Source organism: Megalobrama amblycephala, linkage group LG12, assembly GCF_018812025.1.
Source record: "Megalobrama amblycephala isolate DHTTF-2021 linkage group LG12, ASM1881202v1, whole genome shotgun sequence".
In the NCBI taxonomy this organism is placed as follows: Eukaryota; Metazoa; Chordata; class Actinopteri; order Cypriniformes; family Xenocyprididae; genus Megalobrama; species Megalobrama amblycephala.
Genome location: NC_063055.1, coordinates 12,879,427 through 12,886,381, shown reverse-complemented (window position 1 = coordinate 12,886,381; position 6,955 = coordinate 12,879,427). Strand labels below are relative to the sequence as shown.

At 37.9% G+C, this 6,955-nt stretch overlaps 1 long non-coding RNA gene across 1 annotated transcript; it reads right to left on the bottom strand.

Moving 5' to 3' along the window:
- Window positions 1-2,594: 2,594 nt before the first annotated feature.
- On the bottom strand, window positions 2,595-6,233 carry LOC125279328. The gene is made up of 3 exons (XR_007187373.1): window positions 5,891-6,233; window positions 5,361-5,516; window positions 2,595-3,462 (listed from the first exon to the last, which is right to left on the bottom strand). It is a non-coding gene; the product is annotated as an uncharacterized LOC125279328 (long non-coding RNA).
- Window positions 6,234-6,955: the final 722 nt, after the last annotated feature.

Genomic DNA, 6,955 nt, shown 5'->3' with positions numbered 1-6,955 from the left:
TTCGAAACAATCACTTCATGAAGCAGTGTTTTGAAATCGTCCAGCACTAAATATTGTTGAATAAAGTTGTTATTTTGTTTTTTTGCCGCACAAAAAGTATTCTCGTCACTTCATAACATCAAGGTTGAACCACTGTAGTCACATGAACTGTTTTAAATATGTCTTTAGTAGCTTTCTGGACATTTGAAAGTGTTAATTATCTTGCTGGCAATGGAGGCCTCACTGAGCCATCGGATTTTATCAAAAATATCTTAATTTGTGTTCTGAAGATGAACGAAAGTCTTACGGGTGTGGAACGACATGAGGGTGAGTAATTAATGACAGAATTTTCATTTTTGGGTGAACTAACCCTTTAAGCTATTTGATATATTAAAGTCCACAAGACAAAATAAATAAACCAACCTATGATAAGAATACAAATAAGTTAATTAATAATAATAATAGTAATAATAACATATTGTGTGATCCCTGAGGAAGCAACACACCATATTAAGAACAGGACACGTTTTGTAAAGTTATTATTTTGTTTTGTGGAATATATGCATATATCTGTTATAAAGCTTTTTACTAAATAAAAAGTACTAAATCTTTTTTTTTTTTTAAAGGTAAACATCTTACAGATGAACCTATGAGGAAAAAAGTATGACACAACTGTAATTGATTAGGGTATAATGTAAGAACCCTTGTGATGATCCATTACGAGTGTGCGTATGTGGGTTACAGTCGTAGGGTATGGCAAATCGTTTTAGAGTTCATGCTGAATAAGCCGCCCTTTGATTTTCTGAGGCTGGTCCCACTGGCTTAAAAGTGCACTGAGGTCAAAGTAATTCTCTATGGTCGGTAGCCTTTCACACAGTCCAAAGGGAATAAGAGAGAGTGAGAGAGACAAATAGATAAATTAAAATAGCAGTAAAGGTAATGCTAAAAAAAATTCAAAATATACACAGATTTGTGTATTACAGGCAGTATACACACACACACACGTGTACGCATTCATGTAAGTGCACGACATTGGGGAAAGTGTAGAGTGAGCCTGGTGTTTTTCCTGCTAAGGGTTAATTGTGTCATAAATCCAGCTTGATGCCAGGCATGACTGGTATTCACACCTCCGACTATAACACAGACTCCCACAACAGCGTAGCTAATCTAGATAGGACACTATTAATACCGCCATCTGCAGTCACCAGCTTGACACATAGTAAGTTTTTTTAACAGAACAGACTGTATTTCCAGGCATATTGGCGAGGTTATTATTAACGGAACATTTCAGGTTATCGTCAGCATCTGTGGTAAAATTACCTATTGCATTTAATAAATAAATAAAATACACAATTTTAAAAGAATGCCTCTTGAGGTTCCAAACAGAATTGCAAAAATAACTGTTTTCAGACAGGTTTCATGAACCGACAGTTATTCCCTGTTGAAATAAACCAACCGAAGCTGGTTTTCTGGTCTTTGTTGGTCTCCCAGTCTGGTTAGGCTGGTATGTTGGCTGGTTTTAGAGGGGTTTGGGGCACTTTTTAGCTTGCCCCCAGCTAAACACCAGCTTGGACAGACTGGAAGACCAGCTTAGACCAGCTTTAAGCCAAATTTTTTTTAAAAGTTTTTTTCTGCAGGATTGTTTCAGGTCAGACAAAAAAAAAAAACAGATGGCATATTAAGATCTCTGCATATTAAGCTGCATGTTAACAGATGGCTTAGTAGTCTCAGCATATTAAACTATTAATAATTTAACCTAAAAATGACTAAAATACATGTTTGAGCTGTTTTAACTGAAAACAATGTGCACTGGAATATCTCCAAATATGTCAGTGCCATTGTTTTGTCTGAAGATGCACATCAGTAATGTTTTTTTCTAAGACACGTTTATAAAAGCTACTTAAAGGGTTAGTTCACCCAAAAATGAAAATTCTGTCATTTATTACCCTGATGCCGTTCCACACCCGTAAGACCTTCGTTGATCTTCGGAACACAAATTAAGATATTTTAGTTGAACAATGGACAATAGTTGAGCAATGGACACTTCCTCTCTCAAGATCCATAAAGGTACTAAAGACATATTTAAATCAGTTCATGTGAGCACAGTGGTTCAATATTAATATTATAAAGCGACGAGAATATTTTTGGTGCGCCAAAAAAACAAAATAACGACTTATTTAGTGATGGCCGATTTCAAAACACGGCTTCATGAAGCATTGGAGCATAAATGAATCAGTGTAGCAAATCTGCTGTTCGGAGCGCCAAAGTCAGGTGATGTCAGCCGTTGGCATTTTGACACGCGATCTGAATCATGAATCGATACACTGATTCATTGTGCTCCGAATCTTCCTGAAGCGCTAGTGTTTTGAAATCGGCCATCACTAAATAAGTCGTTATTTTGTTTTTTTTTGGAGCACCAAAAATATTCTCGTCGCTTTATAATATTAATATTGAGCCACTGTACTCACATGAACTGATTTAAATATGTTTTTAGTACCTTTATGGATCTTGAGAGAGGAAGTGTCATTGCTCCCTATGGAGGCCTCACGGAGCTATCGGATTTGAACTAAAATATCTTAATTTGCGTTCCGAAGATTAACGAAGGTCTTTCGGGTGTGGAACGGCATGAGGGTAAGAATGACAGAATTTTCATTTTGGGGTGAACTAACCCTTTAAATGTGAACTAAGGCCTAAACCGGTGAAACCAAGCCTTAATGTGTTAGCATTAGAGTTACCATAGCAATATCCAATATCACAACTTCCTGTAATGTTTGAATGATATAGACAAGGTGCAATGTAAGAAAAACCAAACAAATTGATGATGAATTCTCTACCTAGAAAAGTAGTCCCAACACACACAAAAATGATTTACACAACTACCTTAACAGCTCGAATAAAACAATTTAAAGAACGAATTAATGTAATACAAGCTTCTTTGCTTTTAAACCTTCAAAGTGCAGGACCAGTTTACTTCTACTGTAAGTGCCTTACTATATCAGAACAATTTACTTTAAAAAATAGTTTAAAAATGCAGGATAAAATGTTTTTCTCTGATAACATTATGCAAACACACTGTGAACTGAACGTTCTTAAAAGCCTAGTTAATCAGACAGATGAAGTAGCCTTACAGATCTAACCCAATTACAGTGACACATACGTTCCCATATTGCTGATGAGCTGTACATACAAGGTTTAGGGTCACTCCCTTTAGTGTGTGTAATGGAGATTGTGTACACACAGGGTGAAGGGGCATCAAGCTTCAGCCGTCAGTCTTGTTTCAGGCTTGGTGAGGGTGGAGGGCAGTTCCCAGGCCCCCATGTGTACGTTGGGGGGCAATAACTCACAAGCTCCCTCAGAACTTCCTCTTTCGGCCCTGGTTTTTACGACCCCGGTAGACTGGAGTACAGCTGCTCGGGCTCTGCGGTGCGAATCGAGGGAGCGTGAGAGAGGAGAAACAGGAGGAGAGACAAGACAGCAGGAGAGCTGATGGAGAAAGGTGAAATCACAGTGTCAATTTGAACAACGAGCAGGAGAAAGAGGAAGCCTTGAGATTCTAGGTATTTTGTGAGAAGTATGGAAACCATAAGTACAATATGGTTACAAACCAAGTCATTGTGTGTGAGAACGGCATTATACAGACGCTGTGTGATTTATGATGGCTAAAGTGTCACTATAACAAATGAGAATGGCTTGACAAACAATTCTCATGTCAATGAGATATTAGATGTAATTTATCAACCTTTATCAATTCAATAAAATAAACTTGACCCTTTACAAAACTTTTCCACCATATTGTACACCAAATATCATAGTAAATACAATAATATTATGCAACTTAGTATTACATGCCACTATCATCACAGAAAAAAAGAGAGAATGATATCCAACAAAAAACCCTCGCCATTGCCACAATGTTGTTTTTTTCTAAGGTGTTGCGCACTGGCCAAAGTCAAAAGAGCCTTGAACTCTCCTTCAAAACAAGTCACAAAGATTTTTGTCCATTTTATCACTTGCCAGGCAATGATTGGTAGAAAAGTAATAGCAACAAGCACGTAGGATGCATTACATGTTGAGTAATAAATTAAAGGATTAGTTCACTTTCAAATGAAAATTATGAACACAATCAGAGATATATTAATAAATATCCTGACGCTTTATAATGGCAGTGAGCGAGGATCAACAAGTATGAGCTTAAGAAAGTGTCTCCATTCACATCCATCCATCATAAACATACTCCACACGGCTCCGGGTGGTTAGTAAAGGCCTTCTGAAGTGAAGCGTTTGTGTAAAAAAAAAATCCATATTTAACAAGTTATGAAGTAAAATATCTAGCTTCCACCAGACCACCTTCCGTATTCAAATTAGGAAAAAAAACTGAACTGCTGTCGTGTCAGTTACACTTTTTCCGTAATTTGAATGGGTAAGGCGTAGGACTTTTTACTTCATAACTTGTTAAATGGATTTTTTTTTTACACAAATGCATCACTTCGTTTCAGAGGGCTTTATTAACCCCCCAGAGCCATGTGGAGTATGTTTACGATGGATGGATGTGAATGGATACACTTTCTTAAGCTCATACTTGTTGATCCTCGCTCACTGCCATTATAAAGCTCGGAAGCGTCAGGATATTTATTAATATATCCGATTGTGTTCATCAGAAAGAAGAAAGTCACATAGGACTACACCTAGGATGGCTTGAGGGTGAGTAAAGCTTGGGCTAATTTTCATTTGAAAGTGAACTAATCCTATAATATATTAATTTTAAGTTAAAAAAATATATATTTTAAAAAAGATATTAAAATATTAAATCTAACCAGCCAAAATTCTTAGTAAGTAGTAAGTAACTAATAACTAGAATGGTATTTTGGCAGAAAGTGCAGATAACATGGTACATTTCTGTAGAAGATTCTGTTCACACAATAGGACGTATTCCTCATAATAACATTAAGTATACAGAACAATCTACTATAATTTTCTTTTCTCGATACTAGGTTGTCTTTCCTTTTGTAATTCATCTCTTTCATTTTCCATTCCTCAGCAAAACAATTCCAGTAAGTGTGTCACTTGTTCACACATTTCACTAACTTTCCTTGCAGCCCGCTCAGAGAATAGTGTGTGTGTGTGTACATAATCAGTTCATGGTGCGTTTAGTACGTGTGCAGTATACACGACCCCTGATCACACCAAGTATTTTAATCCAATCTGCTTCGTTTTCACATGACTGTCACGCACCCCTGCCACCATGGCAACAGAAAAGAGAGAGACGGGAAGAAAGTAGAAAAGAGAGCAAGAGATAGGAGTGGCAAAATGTTCCCTCGCCTTCCTATCCCTCCAACTGTAACAAGTCTGGCCTTATTACAATTATTAGTTCTGAAACTGACCTCATCTGATTCTGAACTCCATCTTGAAAATGAGCGCTTGGCTCTTGTCCTGCCCTGTCCGTATCACTAGAGCAAATTTCAAGCAGTGTTGATGATCAACGGTATGCAAACACTTCCCTTCTCACACAGCTTCCCACAGTGTCAGATAAGGATCTTCTACGAAGGTGAACATGAGATACAAAAACAGATTTACCTTTTTGTCAGGTCACAAGGGCACAGAGCATTTTATCTCAAAGGGAGAATGTTTTAACCAGGTTTATAACTTTTTCAATCAATCAACTCTTGAGTTTATCAAGTATGTCTGTCTACTGGGAAGTGACTTTTATTTTTAAAATAGGGCCTTACAACATGAAAAAATTGTGTAACAAAGTGTGTAGGAGAACATAGATAAAACTGATGTGACAGCAGGGTCGTGAACTACAAATCAGCTACATCTACTTGTGCCTGATACAAACCGAGAGTTCTTGTAAAGAACACTGCTAAAGATACAGAACTTCAAACCTCAAGGACAGCTGCTGCTAAAAACACACCTAGCAAATCTACTGCACGGCACAAGTTTCTCATCTATCCATCCATTTCTGCGAAGAAAAATCCAGCATAGTTCAAGGCCTGGCAGTGTTTATCAGCAGGTCAGCCTCAGCAAACTCCCACTTCCCCCTCTGCAAAGAGAAACTGAGGGGTGAAGAGTTGACTCTGTGCTCTGTGGTTGGTGATGCACGCTACCGTGGCAGCTTCTCTTTTCGGCTGTACCCACTTCCTGCACACACGGAGACATAACGGGGTAAGAACGTCAGCATTTCGTTGTCTCTGCAAAAATGGTTAGCACCTTTTTTGCATCCAGTCTCTAGAATCCTCTGTCTTTCTCGGTTTCCTTCCTACTGAAAACTTTGCACAATAACGAAAAACAATTAGCGCTCGGGGAGAGAACAGGAAGGTTTTTTTTTATGCTCAAAAATTTTAAACTACACTTGGGCGCACTCTGGTGGTTGTGGATGGAAAAACATAGCAGACATTGTCAAAAATGTGTACTTTTTCTTAATCAAGAAATTTTACACATTAAACAAGCGAATATCACTAGAGAACGTAACATCCAGTCATCCGCGGGACGTTCGAACAGAACGCCATTTTTATTTTAAAAAACGTGAAACACTGAAAGTATACAATAGTTTTAACTTAAAACACTACTGAAACAGCAACAAGGCACGCCGAAACTATTATACACGTTTACATGTAAACTACTTTAAAAACCAGAGCGGTGAAAGGAAAAACACAACCCACAAATGCTTATTTTACATGGGGCGGGTCGCCTAATGGGGGCCGACATGATGCGATAGTGAAAACTATTCCCAGATAGCACACTAATGTCTCCAAGATAAATTTTAAAAGAACGCTTCATTCTGTTGTGTACAATCATATAATAAACATACTTTTTAAAAAAGCAGTTTCCCCTGCTGAAAAATCCAGCTAAAACCAGCCTAAGCTGGTTGACTGGTCTTAGCTGGTTTAAGATGGTCGCCCAGCCTGGGTTAGCAGGTGTTCAGCTGGTTTAAGCTGGTCAAAAGTCAAAACCCGTCTAAAACCAGCTATGACCAGGT